The following is a 22834-nucleotide window of genomic DNA, read 5'->3' on the forward strand; positions in this document are numbered from 1 at the left end:
TTGGCAGCTGTACCCTTCCCTTGATATTCCTGTAATCAATATCAAATTCCTTGAATTTGAAATTAAAATCGACAACTGAAGTTATCTATTTCGCGTTTTACCTGTATACCGTGATATCGTTATTACAGGTAGGACGGGGTTACACTCTTGCAATAACAGCTTTGTCACGCACTTTTCGTAATTTTAAATTGTTTATTTTTCTTTCGAAAAATGACTCCAATAAATAATCCACTATGCAATACCAAGTATAAAATAAATTCCAGGACCTTCAGGGGTGGGTGGGGGTGGGGGCTTCCTCTTAAGCCCCAATAATCAGTTCACGAAGTTGAATTCTAACTAGGTAAGAAAAAACTTCTCTGTAATATATGCTAAAACTCCAAGCGCTTCTTAAGGGTTACCCCCCTTGCCCCCACCCGATCAAACAGCCCCCCCCCCCCCCCCCCCCCCCCCCCCCCCCCCCCCCGAAAGGGCATGGCTGCATGCTTAAACTCAGGAACGTCCTTGGGCTTCATTTTCTGGACCTCGCAAAGTGACGCAGTTTTCGTATTTTGAAGCGCTGAGAAATGATTGTAGCGTATCTTGATCAGGCAAAATCCCAGGTGCTTCTAGGCACCGACCGAGTGGCACAATGTGGCTCATATTCTGAAAATAAATTATCTTTTAAAGTCCTCTTGACTCCAAAGACTATCGCTATTGCAAACATAATTTTATTGGTGTACATCTACATCTGTTCGTCTGTCTGTCTGTCCGTTTTTTTTATTCTTCTGTCTCATTTTGTGTCTTAGCCATAACTTTGAAACATTAGAAGGTCATATTTCAAATGTTGCTTATATCCAAACCAATCTCTACCCAGAGTTATCGTTCCTTGCTCTCACTTTTCGCCTCTGTCAACGTCTCAAGGGTTTTACAAGATGTTTGTAAAATGGCACGTATGCTCCATTAAAGTATGGTTTTGACTTCAGTTACAAAAATATACGTAAATAAATAAATACTGAGCAGATGTTAAGTATTTTTGTGACACAAGAAGCATTGATTTGGGTTGAAACGTGGATATTGGGTAGTTCTATTGCACCAGGCCTATACATAGGTACATGAAGAATATATAGTAATGGAAAAGAAGCTACAAATAGTTGCTTGTCCTACATTATACCGATATTTTATAAAGTAGTTCTTAGTTTTATTAGCCGTAAAAAAGTGGATTTACACGTGGAATAACATTGCTTAATTTGAGATGTTAACAGAGGTATGTGTGAGTGTAAGGAACGATAACTCTGGGTAGAGATTGATATCCAGACAATGAGACATGCATTGTCCTGAAATTATGTCATTGGGTCAAGGTCAGGAGTAAAAATAATTTCTCTGGTTCCTTATGACCAGATAGTGCGTTATGGCCCCGAACTAAGGTCATTTACTGAAGGTCATAGTAAAGATATGGAGACGTCAACAGTACCGGTGAAGGGCTTCAAATTTAGGCCTATTCTCAGCGCTTACGGCCATTAAGCAGTGAGGGTTCTTTAGAGTGCCACACCTACTGCGACACGGGAAATCCCTCGAAGATGACCCGTTTTTAAGGTCATCTTCGAGGGTCGGTGATATTCACACCTTATGCCGAGCGTTTGGCGATGGAACTGTCACTACCGGTTTTAACGACTTAGGTTTGCCACGGCCGGAATTCGAACCCCGACCTTCCGCATGCGGGGCAAACGCTCTAACCTCTAGGGCACTGCGGCGGTAAAGAGCTAACAGTCAGAAAATAACGATCTGCTCCACAGCTCTGTACTGCATTGATTGATGTTTTCCTCCATATTCAACAATTTTTCAGTTATCTGGTGGCGTCCAGTTTTTATTGGTGGAAGAGAGAACCCAGATACAATGTACCTGGGAAGAGATCACCGACCTTCCGAAAGTAAACTGGGAAACTTTCAATGGAGAGGCATGAATGCGGTACCCGACACACAGTGGGTCTCAAACAATTTGGTCAAGGTCCCAAGTAAACACATTTTATGGAAGTAGTGTTAGATTGATTGCATATTGTTTAACGTCCCTCTTGAAAATATTTCACTCATGATATGGAGACGTCACCACTGCCGGTGAAGGGTTGCAAAATTTAGGCCTATGCTCGGCGCTTACGATCTTTGAGCAGGGAGCGTTCTTTATCGTGCCACACCTGCTGTGACACGGGGCCTCGGCTTTTGCTGTCTCATCGGAAGGACCGCCCATTTAGTCGCCTCTTAAGACAAGTAGGGGGTACTGAGGACCTATTCTAACCCGGATCCCCACGGGACTAGTGGCATTAGAAGCGTATATTTCGTATGAACGATGCTTATAGCAAGACGTGTGCAACAATCCTATGCTTGTAAAGAATCTTGTCACCAAGGCCAAACTCAGTTGTACCAACAGGGGCGGATCCAGGAATTGCGGTTAGGGGGTGCGAGTTTATGAGGCAGGGGGTCTGGGGGCCACCTTGAGACCCCCAGTGGGCGAAGCTCCTGGTTTTTACAGATTTTATAGGGATTCAGATATGTCTATGTAGTAATTTTTACTATTTACTGTCATTTTTGATAGATGGATATCAATAAAATGACGCAAATTTTAAGGGATTTTTGGAAAACATGTAAGTTCTCCCAATAAAAGTAATTAAATAAATCAAAAGATGTTGTCATTTATTTCTCCGAGAGTGGAAGAAATTATTGTTTCTTTTATCATTTACATTTTTCTAAACAAGAGATCACGATTTACCTTAAATTTGAAAATTTTAGGGGGGGGGGGCTGCGGCCCCCTTAAATCCGCCACTGACCAGGTCATAGCATTGCAATGGGGAGTTGTCGAAAGTATGGGTCTATATTTGTCGCAACGATTGCTAATGACCAGTCATGACCCTAAACCAACGTTTTCCATCCCGAATAAAGGTTACTGTTAAAGAAACAATTGGAAATAGTTGTCGTTTTGTAATGAAGTTCATATTTAGCAGAAAGGTCCTTATGACATATTTATGTACCACGATCTTAAAACCAAGGTCATTTGATCAAAACCAATAATAAAATAAACACAGAAATAACTCGGCCATTAACGGTTTTATGGAGAATAATTGGAGCACATAGATCTACTCGGCAGAGAGATTGCTTGTGATCAGGTAGTTTGTCAGCCGCGAGGTAAGAATTGCCGGCTGAGGACTTTAGACCGAAGTATACTATTCTTACCAAGGGGCTGACAAAATGACTATTGCCCGAATACACATTTAATAACTTTTATTATACCTAAAACAGTCCTTGTCATTGCCATGTCTTCGCCATTCTTGGCAGACGCTAATCAAACGATCGCAACTTCTCGGGTATTCTGTGCGATGGGATTTGCAAAAAGATCATGATAGGGCCTAATACAAATAAAAACTCTCCGCCCTTGGGCCATCTTCGCAAGCCACTCCGACCGTCACCCTCGGTTGGGCAATAATCTAAGTAGCGTGTAGTCATTTTTCGTGTAAACCTTATACAGAAGGATTAAAATTGATTGAGGATTGGTGAATTAATGTGCCATTATCCTGAACAAAAGTCTTCAAGTTCTGAAGTCCATTCTGAAACGGTAGAAAAATTATTTGGATCGTAACTTTATAATGGAGAGTCATCATAAGGTCTTGCATGAGCAGACGGTATTTGATGATCCTAGACCAAGGTCATTTAGTCAATGCAAAGGTCATCTATAATTTTTCTAAATAGTAGTCCATGTCATAACTTTGTCTGAAAGCTCAATTTTGGCGCAATGACTCCTTTTGAGCCATGACCCTAAACCAAGGTCATTAGGTCCAGATAAGGTTAATATTTTTAAAAAAAGTTATAAATATTTGTTCATACGATGATTTTGCATTACGAAAATATTATATAAGCTATATGTGTGATCGTAACTAAAACAGATTTAAAAAATCCAGTTCTTAACTACTAAAAGGTGGATTTGTGTGTCATCAATATTGAAAATGCAATGTTTCCCGTTTAAGAGTGTCGCTATATGATTACATATGTTAACCCAAGTTCCATGGGCTTCTGTTGGATATTGGGGAAGGGGCTGTCTTATGTGGATTATACAAACATACATCCATTTAATTTAGGCGACTAAATGGGGCGGCCCTTCGGATGAGATAGCAAATCCGATGCGGTGTGGCACGATAAAGATCCCTCCCTACTTGAAGGCCATAAGCTCCGAGCATAGGCCTAAATTTTGCAGTCCTTCACCAGCAATCGTGACGTCTCCATATGTCGAATGAAAAAATCTCGAAAGGGACGGTAAACAATATACAATCAATCAGTCCATTCTTCAAGCTCTGTACACCTATTTATACTTGCATGTGCATGATTGTTGTAGTACTACCGGGGTATTTAGAATTCCAATTTGTACTGGCAGATTTAGGTATTGATAGGAATTCTAATCTCTGCTGAGATAATCGGATTTTTAATTAAGAGGATTCTGAATTTGTATTTTATTAAGAATTTAAATTAAAACAGAAATAACGAGCTTTCCAAGACAATATTCTCACCAGTAAACATAAATTTCAATGAAGCAGACTGATCACATTACTAGACGTTTGCCAAGGAGACCTTCTGCCTTTGTGAATTTTGTTGACCAGATGTGATCACCTGATTTATTTAAGAAATTGAACTGAGTTTGACTTCAATCTCGGAATAGAGAGTGAAAAAATATATATGCATGTAATAAAAGCCGCAAGAAGACATACTGCGACCTTGCATATGAATGTTCATTACCGACTTTAATAATGTAACACGCATACCCTGTGTAGTGCATGCCGTAAAGCAAACTTTCTTTATTCTTGGCAGGCGTCACAAGCAAAATCTTAAATGAAGAATATAATTGTTTGTGTATTTTTGTAAATAAGTCAATGTAGTTTTTTTAAGTTAAGTTTCTCATAATAAGAATCCATTTCGGTCATATTTCTTAATTCGCTCCAACAAATCCTATAAATTCAGATATTCCAATTTGTCGCCGTTGAAATTGAAACTCTAATCAATCGGAATTCTAAAATCTAACAGTACAAATCGGAATTCCAATTTGCACTAAGAGGATGAATTGCAATTTGTGGTACTTAGAAATATACACACAGAGAAGAACGTGACTTGCAATATGTTTTATCCGCTGATTTTGAAGAAGTTTGGTATTCATGAGAGAATTTTAAGCATTATACATCTCTTCGCTGCAATGATGCATGAAGAAGTTTGTAATGTATAACGCTTGTCAGAGGACGCTTCAGATTTCATTGCAATTTCCATGACAATCGTGAAACAAAGCCGGATGGTATCATCCGGGCTTTATCAGCCATAGGCAACATCAGGGTCATTTACACCAATTAGAAAGTGAAGGCATTGGTATAACGTAAGAGGCTTGGGACTTCCGGAATCAGACTCGTAACGTCTGTTGCAAGAACGCACCCGGATATCACGGCTAAAAGACAGTACGTACTTAAAGTAGTCGGTACTTTAGAAGACAGACGTAACTTTCTGACAAATGACGCCTGTCTGCACCACGGTCAGATTCCATCTATACCATAATGCATCTTATCAAAGGAAGCAATGTGGATCACTGTCCCAACAAGCCCTGAAATAAAGACCGGGTCGATTTAATCTGCAAAAGCGTGCTGACAAGTGATCGGGAAAGACTATATCTTTCAGATCATTTGATATTTTTTTCAAACAAATTGTGGACCACATTGCAAACAGTCGTTAGTGGGCATAAATATGTATACACCCCTGCAGATTTGTGATCGATTTTTCTTCATCAATATCAATTTACGTCCTCAATAAGAAGAGGCTTTATGTGGCCAACTTTATTCAATGTTTTACTGGTTTAATTAAAGACGAACAATGCCGGTATCCGTTATTTACTTTTTAATCAAAAGCTTGTACTTCGTCATGGAATTTAATTACTTTTACCAGAAGCGACTAAACTTATCTGCAAACTAGTCCACAAACGAATGCAACACAACGTGGTAGAAGGTGGAAACATTCCTTATGATGGAAAGGTAGTCTAGAAATATTAGAAAAAGAAGCACTTATTTAATTAAAGTCGAAACGAAACATTTATACAAATCAATAACATAATTGAACTAAATTGTTTAGATTCGTGTAACACGGGTCTGTTTGATTATGCATACAAAACGCTTTTCGCTCTTTTGGGTCTAGTGTGGATCATGATTGATGAATATTTTAGTTGGGAATGATTAAGTAGTACGAGGCCAGCGTTTCCGAAGATTGTATCTGACTACATGGTATCGATTCTGGCAGGGAGTTCCTATACAATTCATGGCCAAAAAAAGGCAACAGAGAAATAAAAGGATTTTAGAAGCAATTCCAAAGATGGAAATTGAACGCAGAGTTCGCATGCCGTCACACAACGGGCACCGACTCCACTAGCCAAATATGCAAATTCCGAGAAATACTCACCAGTAGAGTCCAATCTGCTCTCTTATTTTATCACTCATCTTCAAGAAAATTGCCAATTTAGAGTAATAAATTTATATTTATTTGTGTGTTGTGATACTATGAATGGGGAATAATTACGATATTTTAAGCCCAGGAATATTTTCTAACAACAGTATCACAGGCTGATGCATTACCGTCTTTTTATATGGTTGAATTCAGTCTTCTCTCTGGGTCTCCCAAATACTTAATGGGATGGTGCCTTGTTGCATTAATTTCCAATGCAGTCACGTCATGGAAATACAAGATGTGCTGTCAGGTTTGGTTGGGTTTTTTGGGGGGTGGGGGGGGGGGGGGTCATGTGGTTACCTCGTTATAGATTGGAAACTGGTCTTACTCCCGGAAAATCTTTTTACTGCATGATGACGTAAAATAATACTGAGAACCTAATTACTTCGTACATCTTTCAGATTGAGTGATGCCGTGGATTATTTTATGCATGTGCCAGTTGAAACTTTTACATCTTATATATATATTATTTTATTAGCATAGTATATCATTTTATTAGCATATAACAACAATATGAAAGAATATACATTTGATGTACATATAACTACTCAACATATTATCTGTATAAAAAAATTAAATTTGAACCATCATGCATATCATAAATTACATGACAGATTCTGAACAAAAATGCACACATGCGATAAATATACATCTTTGAATTCTAAATGTCTTTGTAGTTGTGTTTTCAATAAATGTTGTAATATGAAGAAGAAGAAATTGTTCTCGGTGAAATATTAAAACACGTTTCATGATCATTTATAAATAGTAGTGATGTTCCCCTTCACATGATAGGAAATTCTCTTTGAGTGTAATTCCGCTCAGTTAGACGTACAATGTAATAACAAAGATTCAACAAGAGATGCATATTTACATGAATATGTATATACAAAAAAAATGTATAAGGTATGGAAAGCCGTAGGGTACCCCCACATTATTATTATTTTTCCCTATATAAAATACCAAAATTATAATCTCTTCCAAAAATAAAAATTTCCCCCTATTTGCCGATATTATTATTATATCGCAGCGATAATAATAATCTGTCCCGAATCTCAGACACCAAATTATAATTTCATCCCCAAAAGAAAAATATTCTTTATTTATGACATTATTATAATTATAAATACTGCCGCAATAATTATAAAAACTGACCCGATTTAAAGTCACACATTATCTTTATAAATATAATCTTTCCACCACAATAATAATTACTGAACATCGCCAACAATAATTATCTTTTTTATTTGAACGCTACAGAATATAATCTGTACTGACAATAATAATTCTGGACCAGCCAAAAAGACAAGATTATTATTTGGACGCTTGAAACAGAAAACGTTTGTCTGACTCGGATTCACAATAATAATCTCCGACTTCAGATTGGCAGATATTATATGAAGCGTGAAGGCGGATATTATTTGAAGCGTGAAGGCAGATATTATTTGAAGCGTGACGAAAAGAAGCACCCCATTGAGAGAGATTAGCACGTGACGCAAGCGGCACGTATGAATACAGTACTTTATTGTCTGACAGACCTAACCGCGTTTACCGTTATTCAACTTATTGACTCATGGATAGAGGTAAGGCTACAATAACATACATGTGTGATTATGTGCAACGGTCAGGTACCTCATCATCTGTTAGGAGCTCTAAAAAGCTTAACATTGGCCATATTCTCAGACTAGGGTCATAGGGTCAGTGGGTTTTAATGAATTCATTCTAAATTCCCTGTTACAACTGATGTCACCAGCATCTTCCTCTTGAAAGAGTGTTCAAGCCATTGTAGCCCCATCATTTATTTGTAGCTTGAAAATGATCCGATAGATAAATATGTATGAATCACTACATGTACATGTATATTATGACCCTATCACTGATAGAAGTATAAGTGACACAACTTAGTCGCTAGTAGTAGTAGCCTGTTGTCCTCAAAATAAGATAAGGCAAGGGTATTCAGACTGTCGCAGTCATCCAGTTGCTTTCGGTGGGGTCGAAGAATGGGGGGGGGGTGTGCCAAACATCTCAGTACAATTGTCTATCTGTAGATCTATATAGTATATTATGGAGACACAATAATGATATTTTAGGATGTAATTAAATTGTACAGTCCCAGGCACATAGTATTGGGGGATGGGACCCTCCTATTATTTTTTTTAACATAAAGTTTAACTGTTACATTACTATGAAAATGTTTATGGACCCCCCCCCCCCCCCCCCCCCCGAAGTGAATTGAAATGCAGTCATGTTAAATGGAAGGAAAATAACTTTTGTTCACCAAATAATACCACTATCCCCCCCCCCCCCCCCTTTGGTCTGTAATGTTCTATGGTGATAAATGTTTAGTTAAGTTAAATTCAATTGTAGATATACTGTAGAATTCATTTGTTGTATGTAACTGATATTGCTCTCTCCTATTCGTAGTGGCTTGATCACATTATACAATTATTGACTTTTAATGAGGTCTACTCGTAACTATATGGAACTAGTCGGGTATTGGTTGACCAAGACAGAGTAGACTGAATTCAAAAGTCAATAAACATTTTATTGAATAATCAGGAATTTTACAACATTTTTGACACTACAGACTATATAGTTCCCGCCTCCAGCAAATATAAACACAAAAGAAGATGTGTTATGTAAAATAAAAACCCACCATAATTACTGGGTATATGTAAACAGTTTCTGAATCAAAACTGTTTTTAAAAGTGGAAAAGAGTATTATAACAATAAATATTCCATCAATAAGTAATAAAGGTGTTTTGTCTCTTTGATACTTGGCATCTGCCATTGTGTATCTTCACAACGACACATCCGTTAAAATGTGCAATTTGATTGGTTGATAAAATTATAAGCAAATCTACAGTTTCTTAAGAGGGGAACCCGAATAAACCTCCTGGAACTTCATTTGAGGTGAACTCACTCTGAGTTACACCCATTTGGAAAGAGAGTCTGGACCAATCAGAGAACTTCAGTTCCTGATAATTTGATAAAGTATCATATTAATCTTTAACCTCATGTTACACCAATGGCAAAAAATTGCTTCAGTTTCAATTAACAATAATTACTAAATATTAATGTCGCCACTTTATTAGGCAGGCAGTCTGGGGGCTGCCTTGAGGCCTCCAGGGGGTCCAAAGCAAAACCCTGATGGGGGCCCAGAGGGCAAAGCCCCCGGAAGCTCCTGGATTTTTACAGATTTTATAGGGCTTGAAATACATCTCCTATTTAAGTCATTTGTACTATTTTCTATTTTTAATAAGGTGAAATAAGTATCAGTTTTATCATTTAGTATACTTTTCTAAACAAGATACCACGATTTACCTTAAATTTGAAAATTTATGGGGGGGGGGGGGGGGGCGGCGGCTGCAACACCCCCACCCCCCCACCCCCCTTAAATCCACCACTGCCCTTGGATTTCATAAGATAATGTTTTATATCTATAACATATATGTTCAACTACAACAGAATATAATTATTTCTAAACACTGAGAACTTGTTTTCCTTTTGGACCAGGATATAAAATGTATGGAATTACCCTAGACGGTCCCTTTACACAAGAATTGAAATGAGACAGAATCTACTCTGATGTTAAAATTCCATGCATGGAAGTTTAAAGTTTGAGATTTTGTCATATTTTTTTAAGGGTGTCCTCAAAAGATCTGTGTGGATCCTGGAACAGAGAATGGAATCGTTGCAGCATTTCATTGAATCCTGTTTAGAAGGAAATGGCAATTCAGTTACTTAGGGAAAATCTGGAGCAAATCAAGGTAACACAAATAAAATAGTGCTACATGTATATATCTATGTGAGATTTTACACACACAGTGACATGATATATTTATTATTAGTAGATCAAGTGAGCTTTTCTGACCACCTCTTGTCTGTTATCTGTCTGTTTGTAAACTGCATTTTATCTTCTCTAGAACCACCTGGCCAAGTTCAATTAAACTTGGCACAAATAGTCCTTCAAAGTTGGATAATTGGGATGTTTAAATGGAGGGTCACCCATCCTTCAAAGGGGAGATAATCAAGAAATGGCAAAAATAGGTGGGGTCATTTAAAAATCTTTATCTTGAGAACCACTGGCTAGACAAGTTGAAATGTTCATGAAAGCTTGACGACATAGTGTAGATTCAAATTTAGTCAAATTGTGGCCCATGAAGTAGGTTTATGCATTCAGAAAGGAATATCTTTTAAAAAGGTTCTTTTCCAGAATAGCAAGGTCATGTTTGTCATATTGATATTGAGTCATACCCATGATACTGTAAACCAACTTTTATTCGCATGTGAGAAATTTTCGTGAAGTTTGCGAGAACTTTATCATTAATGTATTTTGTATTTGTTTAAGATTATCTTGGTCGCGAATATTGGTCACCGAGAACCAGCTGTAAATTGCTAAATTGTCAACTAATCGTCATGAATAGAAGTTGGTATACAGTATGTGAATTGAAGTTAGGTTATGTCATGACCCTTAGGTTGGAATTACAATGAAAGGTGATGAACGAACAGTGATCAATCTCGTAACTCATATAAGTAATACAAATTAGAAAGTTGGGCAAACACGGACCCCTGATACTAAATTGGTTGTCATCCGCTGTCATACATTAACAATTGAACATTTTTAACTTCTTGATAACTACCAGTCCAATTCTTTTCAAATTTAGTATGAAGCATCTTTGGGACAAGGGGGACATAAATTGTAAATTTTAGGATTCCTGCACCCCTAGGACCTTAGAGGTGGGACAAAAACTGTCCAAAATTGACCCATTTTCAAAAATCTTCTTCTCTAGAACCACATGTTTAGGAAAAATTAATGCATTAAGATGTGCAGCAGGAAGTCTTTACCACAATTGTAAATTTCATGGTCCCTGGGGTAGGGGTTCTGACCCCAGGGTGGGGCCAAACTTAGAATATAGTGTTTATGTGCAGGTTTGCTGATACTGTAGAAAATCTAAATGCATTTATACCAAGGAATAGCAGAAAAAGATGTACAAAAAATGGTGAATTTCACAACCCAGGGTTTTGACTCTAGGATGGGTCCAAATTAGTATAATCTTTTAATGTTGATATACCTATTATGCCCCCCCCCCCCTTCAAAGAAGAGGGGTATTTTGCTTTGCACCTGTCATTCGGTCGGTAGACCACATGTTGTCTGCTCAATATCTTGCGAACCATTCACTTGATCATAATGATATTTCATATGTGGGTTGGTTATGAGAAGAGGACCCATATTGTTTTTCAGGTCAAAGGTCAGTCTACTATGGACATAGGAATAGACTGTCCGCTCAATATCTTGAGAACCTTTTGCTTGACAGACATCAAACTTGGTACACTGGTACATCCTAAGGAGTAGATGACCCCTTTTGATTTTAAGGTCAAATGGTCAAAGGTCAAACTGGACATAGGAATACACTGACCACTTATGTCTAGAGAACCCTTTGCTTGACAGACATCAAACTTGGTACACTGGTATATCTTCAGAAGAAGATGACCCCTACTGATTTTGAGGTCACATGGTCAATCCACTCTTGACATAGGAAGATATTGTCCGCTCAATATTTTGCATTGATGATACTACTATCAATTAAATGATGTGTGTGTATAACTCTTTTCAATTTTGCACCCTGGGGGCATATGTGTTTTACAAACATCTCTTGTATTATGTGAAGCCTTTCATCAATGTATGCACTTATGAGGGCATTGCAGTTGTAAGAACACATCTTGTTTTATACTTTTGCTGAATGTTAAAATTTAGATAAGATTTCAGAACAGGAAATTATTTCTAGATTCCATAGCCCTTGGGAGTAGTGATAATTTTTCACTAGTACTCAGGTGACCGATAAATTTAGGCCTGTGGGCCTCTTGTTCAATTTATATACTGGGTATGTTGAATATGTCTAGAGATTCATCGTGCAATTATAATAGATTTTTTTTTTTCGATTTTAGGTGCTTCACAATACTTCTATGCAGTTCAACAAAATATAGCGCCTCATTTACAGAGACTCATATTTAAACAATTTCCAAGATATTGATGAAGATTTTACATGTGTGGCAACATCTATTTTGCATCAGCATGATCTGCCTTTGCCTGACACCTTGAGAGACTGGACCTCTACTCATCATCTCTACATATATCAGAGGGAGTGCATGATGCATTTGATGATTCTTTAACATCATGAGATGTTGTAGAATATACATTTGTTTCCATGACTTTGTACACTTGCTTTTATTGCCAACTGATTTCTGTTCCATAGTTTTATGTATTTAACTAATCAGATACATTTTCATGTATTCACGTTTTCTTGGGGTGTTTTTTTTTATCCTTGAAATATTTTAAATGTGGAGCTTACAGAATTTCATTTGGTATGAATGCTAAAGGCTATTCATGAACAGAATTTGTTCTTTGAACTCTCCCATCCCACTCCACCATCCCCTACAAAAACACCCATGAATTTTGTCCAAGCCATACCTTTGTACTGTTAAACTTGCTAACCACAGGAGAAGTTTACAGAATTTTTTTTTTATTTACTATGCATTTATATATTCAAAATGTTTAGCACCTTCTGATATGTATTATTAATGTCAGATATGTATGATTGTGTAATAAATTATATACATGTATTTATTGAATTGTCTTTGATACTTAGTGTTTGTGCTTTAATAGACTATGGTTGCCAAAGCAAGGTTCTGATCTAAAATAGTCATGTTGGTTGCTATAATGTAAATTACAGTATGCATCCACATACTTGTATATATATGTTTTAGACACTACCATGTGACATTGTTTAAATATTTTAGGGTTAATGTGATTAAGACAATATAACTCTTTGAACCATGATTGGTGTTGATTTCTCCTAAAACCCTCATTATAACAATTATTTAAAAGTATTTTGGAATTGATTCTCAGTTCAATGAAATATCTTTCTTGTGTATGTACTACCGGTACGTCTCAATGGAAAAAAAATGTTTAACCTTCTTATATGGATGGTTTTCTGGTAGTCATTCTTTGTTAAGAAACACTAGACCACTTGAATATGGCAGATGCTTTAACATGTTTTGGTTTCTATTATATTTCATGAATTGATATAAGGTCCATTTCCCTTTTGGGGGTGGCATGGAACCTGAAATGAACAAACTTAAAAAGTTCTTTACTCAAAGATACTTTCTACCAAGTTTCATTGATATGCCAAATGAAAAATTGAAAGAGGACTTGCAACAATGACATTCTGATCAGACAAGCTTATTGAGGTCTTTGACTCAGTTGTATGGAGTGCCAAATCAATATAAACTCAAATAATTTAAGGCATCTTTAATTATTTTGAAGATACTATCAATTCATTTGAAGCATGCAACAAGTCAATGATCTCTTCAAATAATTTTAACATATTTTCATATCAGAATTTTTGCATACATTAATTGAATTGGTGATAGCAGTAATTATTCTGCTGAATTGATGTGCGCTATGATTGAATTGTTGCTCTCTTCAAATGAATTGATGATATCAACAACTGAATTGGTGCAATCTACAATTCAATTGTAGAGAGCAATAATTCATTTAATGTGCACTGTAATTGATGTATTGCTCTCTACAATTGGATTAAATATAACATTAATTGACTGCAGATGTATGCAATAATTCTTTTAGAGAGAGCAACTAATCATCAATTCAACATTTCTATAATTGAATTAATGATCTTATTGAATTGTAGCTCTCTTCTGTGCATTAATTCTTATACAAAAACAGATTAAAATAATTAGATATATTTATACTGAGCTCCAAATTTGAATGTGAGCAGTATCTCCACCACATTGATATACACATCAATTAGATTAATGAAAAGCAATAACTGAATCGTGCACAAATTTATTGCATGACAATCATGGCAAATATAAGCCAGGGTTCTTACAATCTAATTAAAATTAGATGTTGGATCCGCTCGCATACTCACTACACAAACATCTAACAACATCCCGTAGAGGGTCACGTCAGAGGTCAAATTCGATTGACCAATGAAATCACCGCTCGCAAAATCATTGAATGTTTGTTGAAGCCGATAAGTCTAGAGTGATACCGAATTTGACCTCTGACGTGACCCTCTATGGGATGTTTTTAGATGTTTGTGTAGCGAGTATGCAAGCGGATCCAACATCTAATTTCAATTAGATTGGGGTTCTTAAAGCTTTCTCCTTGTAATCCTAAGGAGATGTACAACAATATTTTGAAATTGAAAATTTTCAAATTTACTTCATTTCAATGTCAAAAATGCAGTTTTAGTAGATATCTGGAGACTCGAACGCACAACCAGTCAGTTTGCTAACCTACTGAGCTACTTGGCTAGGTAGTTAAATAAAAAAGGAATAGATAAATGTTGCTGATACTGAATTTTTCATCCATGTTTTAAAAGGAAATCAGTCATTATGATGATGTAAGGTACCTCCTTAATTATACATTGTGTGCACCCTTAGATGGTTGTGTGAATAGCTGGGAAACAATTAACTGCATGACGTATGTGTACTTAGTACCACCTTTGTGAATTATCTAAGCAGAAGGGTGGTCATGTATACAAAATGATGTGGGATTTAGCGGTGGAGGTGCTACTTAGTACTGACACGTCCACTCCCCGGATAGGGTTGTTCCTGTACCAGAAATGGACACCTCATGTGATGACACCCTATTCAGTACATTAAGAAATCAACATAAAACATAGATTAAAGAGATCCATGAAAGGTGAAGATAACGAACAGTGATCAATCTCGTAACTCCTATAAGCAATACAAAATAGAAAGTTGGGCAAACACGGACCCCTGGATATACCAGAGGTGGGACCAGGTGCCTAGAAGGAGTAAGCATCCCCTGTCGACCGGTCACACCCGCCGTGAGCCCTATATCATTTTGCGTAATTAAGCCTTAGGGTGGCCTGTGTTACGAAAAAAAAAACTGCCTGTGCAGCTGGCCAGTGTGTTTGATAAAATTCCCTTTCTATCTATCATGTCACAAAGACATAAAATGTTATACTCCGGTTCCAACAAAGATTTATTCATTGAATCATTCACATTTACCATCCTCCAAAAGAAACACATACCAGGATACCTTTTCGACAAACAATCATTTCCATAATAAAGTCAAAGTGAAACTATGTCACGTGATTTCCCTCTCGACCAACCGCTTGCACAGTCACGCATGAAATAATATCTGCCTTCACGCTTCATATAATATCTGCCAATCTGAAGTCGGAGATTATTATTGTGAATCCGATTCAGACAAACGTTTTCTGTTTCAAGCGTCCAAATCTTTTCCACCAACAATAATAATCTTGTCTTTTTGGCTGGTCCAAAATTATTATTGTCAGTACAGATTATATTTTGTAGCGTTCAAATAAAAAAAGATAATTATTGTTGGCGATGTTCAGTAATTATTGTTGTGGTGGAAAGATTATGTTTATAAAGATAAAGTGTGACTTTAAATCGGGTTAGTTTTTATAATTATTGCGGCAGTATTTATAATTATAATAATGTCATAAATGAAGAATATTTTTATTTTGGGGATGATATTATAATTTGGTGTCTGAGATTCGGGACAGATTATTATTATCACTGCGATAAAATAATAATATCGGGCAAATAGGGGGAAATTTTTATTTTTGGAAGAGATTATAATTTTGGTATTTTATATAGGGAAAAATAATAATAATGTGGGGGTACCCTACGGCTTTCCATAATAAGGATATACCGCCTAAATCGCAGGCTCACACGAAAAGCGTAGTCTGGTGTTTGTGTTCTTTTCACACATTGAGTCCAGAATCAATCGGCCAATTTCAGCTGTACATCCTGTATCCCTGCATTAAAATGATTCTTATTTTAGAACAAAGGGCCTCACTTCCCTTCGAAGGAGAATTAGATTTGGTAAATAAAGGGCGGGGTCAGGGGAAACGTTAACGTAGGAATTCTTTAAATGAACATCTTTATATCCACAAATTTAGCAAAGTAATGTCCTAGTATCCATAGGTAGTGTAGATTCATAGTTGTTTGAGTCATGAGCCCCTCCCCTGGGACAGATTGAGCCTGAGTATAGGTCCAAAGATTTCCCGTGGGAATGTATAAGAATCGGTCTAATAGTAAGAGATTATTATAGTTTGTCAAAAAGTTTCTAACATATAATTTAAATCTCGTATATAGTTGCCAAACACGTTTTGTTTTACTAGTGTGCTACTATTATCATTCATAGGTTATGGTTTATAGTGGAGATGATCTAACAAGGCTGATTGGTAAAAAAAAATAAGCCTCATTCGAATTTTTTTCTCAATCATCGGGAAAACTGTATGCAATCATAAATATCATCAACATGTAGTATATGAGCATCATTAAAATGGTTCGTGTATTTCTAAAAAGTGCAGTTTTTTTCATGGTTCTGTTTTGAAAATCATAAAAAAAATCTTAAAACGTTTGGTATAATATTGCTGAACAAGGAGATATAAATTATATCCAAAATCTTTTCAGAACCATCATAGTAACCATCCATCTTCTTTGAGGACCCTCGAAAGACTTCTCGGTATTTTTCGGGGGTTGGGGTTGGGGGTTGGGTTACAACCTAAATTCAAATAATTAAATGATAAAGAAATCAACGATACATAATATTTTTATCATCGATTCATTTCAAAATTCCTAAGATAACGAACTTTAAAATGTATCAGATTTAATTTTATTAAGTGACTTTAAATATCAAATAACTCGATAGCAAACTTTATGATATGATCTGGTGTCAAAAAGACTGTTCTTTTTTATATCAAGAATTTTTTCCAGTATTTTAATGGTAATATATACTAAAAGTATTATGTATCTTAATTACATGTATATGATATTTGTTTGAGAAACTAACTTTATCTCTGTGCTGAAAGTAGGAAGAGTAGATAATGAGAATTTTCATTACAAGTTTCGTGCAGGTTTCCAAGGGGGGGGGGGGGGCTTTAATTGAGAAAACCTTCGGTTAAGAACCAAGAAATATAGTCCCTCCAAAATTTGCAACTACGTGTATAAAAAAAGTCATGGTTGTTTGTATATTGTGGGTATAAAAACAATGGCAACATGGGAGGAATTTGTATATAAATCAGCATTGTTTTCATAGCATAACACAGATAAATAAGAAATCAGTCCTTATATTTTCACTTTGTGATAAAACTATTGTTATATATATAGAATTACAGGCTGTCACTTCAAGTTGATAGGTCACTCTCGCGTCTCACTGCCTTCATAGAGAAATAAAATCAATGAAATAGCAAAGGTTTATTAGATCTATACAAAACATTGATGAATGTAAATTGGGGGGGTGGGGTGGGTGGAATAGTGAAGTTCTGGTCACTTAATATAACTTCACTATCAGAGTGTACCTTACATTACAGAAATCACTTCTGGACTGAGGAATAACCATTCTTAAAATTAAATCCAAAGTAGTTTTATTTTACGGTACAGCTACATGTATCTTGATCTGGTCCCCGCCCCCGCCTCGCTATAGAGACCCTTTAACGAATGATCAATCAGTGGCGGGGGCGGGGACCAGACTACATCTACCAATCTTTCTTTGTCATGACAATTTTAAAAAATATACTAGCATTGCTCACAGGCAATTATATCAGTTCGAATTTGCTATTAAGAGTATATTATCTTTGATAGTAAATTCGAGTCCAAGCGATATATGTTGCCTGTGGTATTGTTATAAAAATAAAAGGATATATAAAATAAACGAAAAGAAAGATTACAGGTATAAAACGATGAACAGAGTATTTGACCTTGTGTGGCTGTAACCAAACATCGCAGATCCTTCACGATCACACTTAGTGCGATTAAGTCGTCATCTTTAGTTATTATTTCAAGAATATTCCAGGAAATATATTCTAATCCTCACCTGTTTCAGTTCCAGAATTTGGGCCCGAACTCTGTGATACCATAAATTATGGTATCACAGAGTTCGGGCCCAAAACGGGCTTAGCCCCTGTGTTTTAAACGTTCCCTGTGCTTGCACAGGTTGCAACTAGTATAGATGTTATATTTAAGGAGCATTCATAAAAACATATTATATTTGTGCAATATATTGGAAAAACACATTGCCTTTTCTGAGTGATCTTCTTAAATGTTTATGTCATCATTAACTGTTTACAGATAGTTCTAGCGACCACTATCAGTACTAACACACAGTGTCCAGAATCCATTATATGAAGCAAATCCGTATTATTGGAATTTCAGTCTTTCACGTAATACCATGACGTCATGGATCAGACGATTTCTTAAAGCCGAATTATGCTAAAATAGAAAGATTAAGAACTAAAAATGCAGGTCCTATTTCACGTCAAAAATTGTGAATACCTTAATATCAAAATGCAGTTATAATACACTTCATAAAGCACGGGAGAAATTCCATAATCTCACTCTCTAGAATCTGATTACAAATTTCCTATGAATAAAATATGAAAGCATCGGGGTGAAGTCATTACAAAAACAGCCATTCTTATTCAAAAACTCTGTCACCATGAACTTCATTTTTGATCTTGATTCGCGGTATTCGTTTACTGGAATCAATGATGCTAATTACAGAGGACTATACGCAGAGTGGTATTTTTGTGCAGAGCAATCAATGGACTGTTCAGGGGGATCAGTTTATGTAATAAATTTTCTTGAACTATTAACTCCACGCATACGTTACTTGGTATATACGGCCGTTTGCTGGGATGTGTCATTATTCTGTCCACTATTTCCCGATTTTCATTCCATCATGTTTCTCGCGCCAGACGTGCATTCAACGAATCCTGTAACTGAGCGGGTGCGTTTTACGAATTCCCTGAATTATTTTCATTCTGTAGTTTTGCATTCTGTAAAAGACCTAATTATTTGTTTCTAGATATCTTTTCTCGAGTGTAAAGTAACGACAAAAATCAATTTTCCTGTTTTTAAATACTTTTATAGGAATTGTAAAACTACGAACTGTTTCACGTAGACTTACGGGAAGAAATCTATGTAACAAACTTAGTACTAGTGTTTCTATTAATGCGTCCATAATGGGCTTTGTGTCCACTTCCTGTCTTTGGTTGTCACTAAACGACTTCATTTACAAGTGTTTCTATATGTCCCAGGTTGAATTATTCAAAACGTTCAATATTTATGTCAGTACCAGAGTCGGTTATCGTTTGTGTCTATAAAAGGCGATAATCAGATGTTTTGTATTGAAATAACCCTGTATTGCTAATCAAATCCCAGTGCAATTGGTCAGAAGATGTCGGTGTGTACACGAATTCTTCCAATCACAAACCCAACACAAAGAGACCATAAATGCCATTTGCTTACTTCATCAAATTTGATGATCGCACTGACCGCCGCTGACCCCTCGGATTACAATTGTATATTATCAATTAGACTTGCGCCGGTCCCCGGGAAATTGCCATATAATTATGAATATTGTGTAGGGACTGTAATGTCAATATTGGGGTAATCATCAAACTAATTGTCTCCGAGAGTTAAACAAATGCTTAGCACGGTCACCGGGTTTATGGAGACAGAAACTGTTTATCAATTGGATGGTAGTTTCCATTTCAAGTCATGGTTTATTTGAAAACGTCCTTTCTTTTCTATTTTTAACAGTAAAAATATAAATTTCCGGTTTGAATACAAATAGAACCCATTAATATTATTGTTTTGTTCTGCAATTATATAGAAAATATACACTGTAATACACGGACTATGATCGAGTGCAAGATGCATGGTGGAGGTGAAAAAAATCTCACTTCCTCAAAATAGTTTGAAGACACGTTGTGTTAATGACAACATCAGTGCCAAATGCAAAAAAGGCCTTAATCAATCTGAGAGATGCGAAAACGATTCAAATGAAGATACAAGACATAAGAAGAGGGAATCAAGATTAATTAGATTTCGCGTTTGCTCTGCGCTTCAGGGAGATGATAAGTTGGTGGCATGATATTTTTTCATCAATGGTAACTCGTAAAGAATGATTCAGAGGTAACAGTCAGCAATACCTCCGCAAAGATTCATTTAAAATTTATGAAAATTTTCATCATGACATCATTAGTTTTTCATTCGCCAAGAAATAAGGATCTGTACTCCCTTTTATCTTTGATACTTCGTATAAAACTTTAATTCCGGATTATCACATGATCGCTTTAATGCGATTAAATCCCAAGAGATACACATGTGTGTTTATATCAGGTATTTTTACAAGTATGACTTATTCTTACATAACACTGAGACCAGTTGGGCAGTCAGATGCTTACGATACTCGCGTTCTCGTGGCAACAAGAATATTTTTCAAGATCGGTGTAATACAAGTCCCCCGGTGTCTTGTTATAGCTTTATAAAACTCTGTTCCCACATTCCGGATTGAAACCTCAAAATACTTGCTCTTGGTCCCGTCATAAATTACGGAAGCTGGTAAATGTGTTTTGAATACGATCCACTTGTGAATAATTTTGCTTTAATCATATATCTATCAAGACATTACCGCGAGAGAAGGAGCACAGAAACTAATTGTTATCTTCTAATGTGTTTCCAAACCCTGAACATGGCAGAAAATTTGTTTGAAGTTTGATTTGATGAGGTCACCATTAACTGAGCAAGATATCAAACCTCAATGAGGAACATTTAAAAAAGAGTTAAATAAAATCAATTTCTGAAAATTTTATGAGCTCCTTCTCGTTTATTTCTAGCTGAATCTGTTATATTTCCAAACAAGTGCTTAAAAGGTCTACGTCCAGGGCTGCGGTTTTTTAACAATGAATTTGCAATAATTCTATTGTGTGGGGCTTAAATTTCCTTGATTTGGGGTACCCCTATCATATGAATTTCAAACCTCAACGGAATAATCAATGTTTACGTTTAGAAACTTTATAACCGAAATTGCATCTCCACGAAATTGTACCAGCTGGTAGACGTTCTCTTGACAGACACCTAAACAACTATTTCATCACGTGACTACTTATTCGTATTTTTTGCGTAAATCCCTTTGATTAACGTAAAATTCTGAAAAAACTATGACAAGTTTTTTTTATATCGGGGGGGGGGGGGGATTGAGGGTGGTGGTGTGCTGCTTAATGTTCGATCTCGACATTCATAGATGCCAGTATAGTGTACGGCTTATGGACGCCGAATGACTACAGAATACCCGTATTTTCATTAATCATTCTCAGTTATGAACGAATCTCATCAATGATGCTTTTCATACAACTTCAATAGCTGAGTGGTGCCTACAGTCTATCCCTGGTTTCTTTTGATTAATTTTCTAAGGGAGTGGGTATTATCTATAGCGCAAAGGCTATTACTTAAAACTAAATTTGTGTTATAATGCTCGAGACATACTGAGTATTTTACCAATGTTAAACAGCTCTCATGTGTAAATGCAGTGAAATCTGTATTTCCTAACACGATGAATGTATATTTTCGTCGAAATTATATAAAATTATCTACGCATGCTCAACCACGGTTTAGCTGTGAATACTATATAATACTCAACGAATTCTGAAAGCAAATCAGGTATAAACATAAAGGTATTTTATAAAAATTCTAAACATTTACCACAAACTGAAAGTTATCATTTATGCAAAATAACGAAAATACTGATTGAAATTCAAGATTAAGGTTATCTGCAATATAATCATTTAGGTCATAATTAAAATATCAAATTACCCAATCTGGAAATTAACGGTGACCTGGGCATGAGATATGATTCAGTAGCAAGCGAACCGTGCTGCAGGTTCTTAAATTTTTTACATCATTCTGTGTAATCTGTTGTATTGAAAATCAGCCATTATCGTCAAATGTCGATCGATAGTGATAGCAGACGACTCGCTGGGGAGGATGATGGCACCTGAGTCATGGATGAAACTCAGCTCTCCAGGAAAAAAGTTTTTTTCTTTCCGATTGATCTTCAATTCTGTATAGGAATGTTGAGTCACGGGTCGTTTTAAGCCATGCTATTTCCAATTTGAATATGGCATTCTGTGAGTAATTTTCCCAAATGGGACTTCAAGTTCCAACATTTTTTAGCAAAAATTATTATAGATGGAAATTAAACAATCTATTTTGGAATAAAAAGTGAAGTAAACTCAAATGTTTTCACCTTTAAAAAAATAATAAACCCACACTACCAACCCCATCCAAAAAAAAACAAAATTTCAGGTGTATGTTGATCTCTTTCTTGTTAATGTCTGTTTGTTGTTAAACACTCCACCAGACGTGAATGAAGTGCCACAAATTTGATCTACATGTATGCATGGCTCTCAGGGCCATAGTAGTCAAGGTTCTCTATCGTGGAATGCGACCTAGTTGTTTTTTTTTTTTCCTGAAAACGG

At 36.2% G+C, this 22834-nt stretch overlaps 1 long non-coding RNA gene across 1 annotated transcript; it reads left to right on the forward strand.

Annotated features, from left to right (window-relative positions):
• The first annotated feature begins 7916 nt into the window (after positions 1-7916).
• On the forward strand, positions 7917-13109 carry LOC130054272 (uncharacterized). The gene is made up of 3 exons (XR_008802567.1): positions 7917-8068; positions 10132-10255; positions 12435-13109. It is a non-coding gene; the product is annotated as an uncharacterized LOC130054272 (long non-coding RNA).
• Positions 13110-22834: the final 9725 nt, after the last annotated feature.

Source organism: Ostrea edulis, chromosome 4 (genome assembly GCF_947568905.1).
Source record: "Ostrea edulis chromosome 4, xbOstEdul1.1, whole genome shotgun sequence".
Taxonomy (NCBI): Eukaryota; Metazoa; Mollusca; class Bivalvia; order Ostreida; family Ostreidae; genus Ostrea; species Ostrea edulis.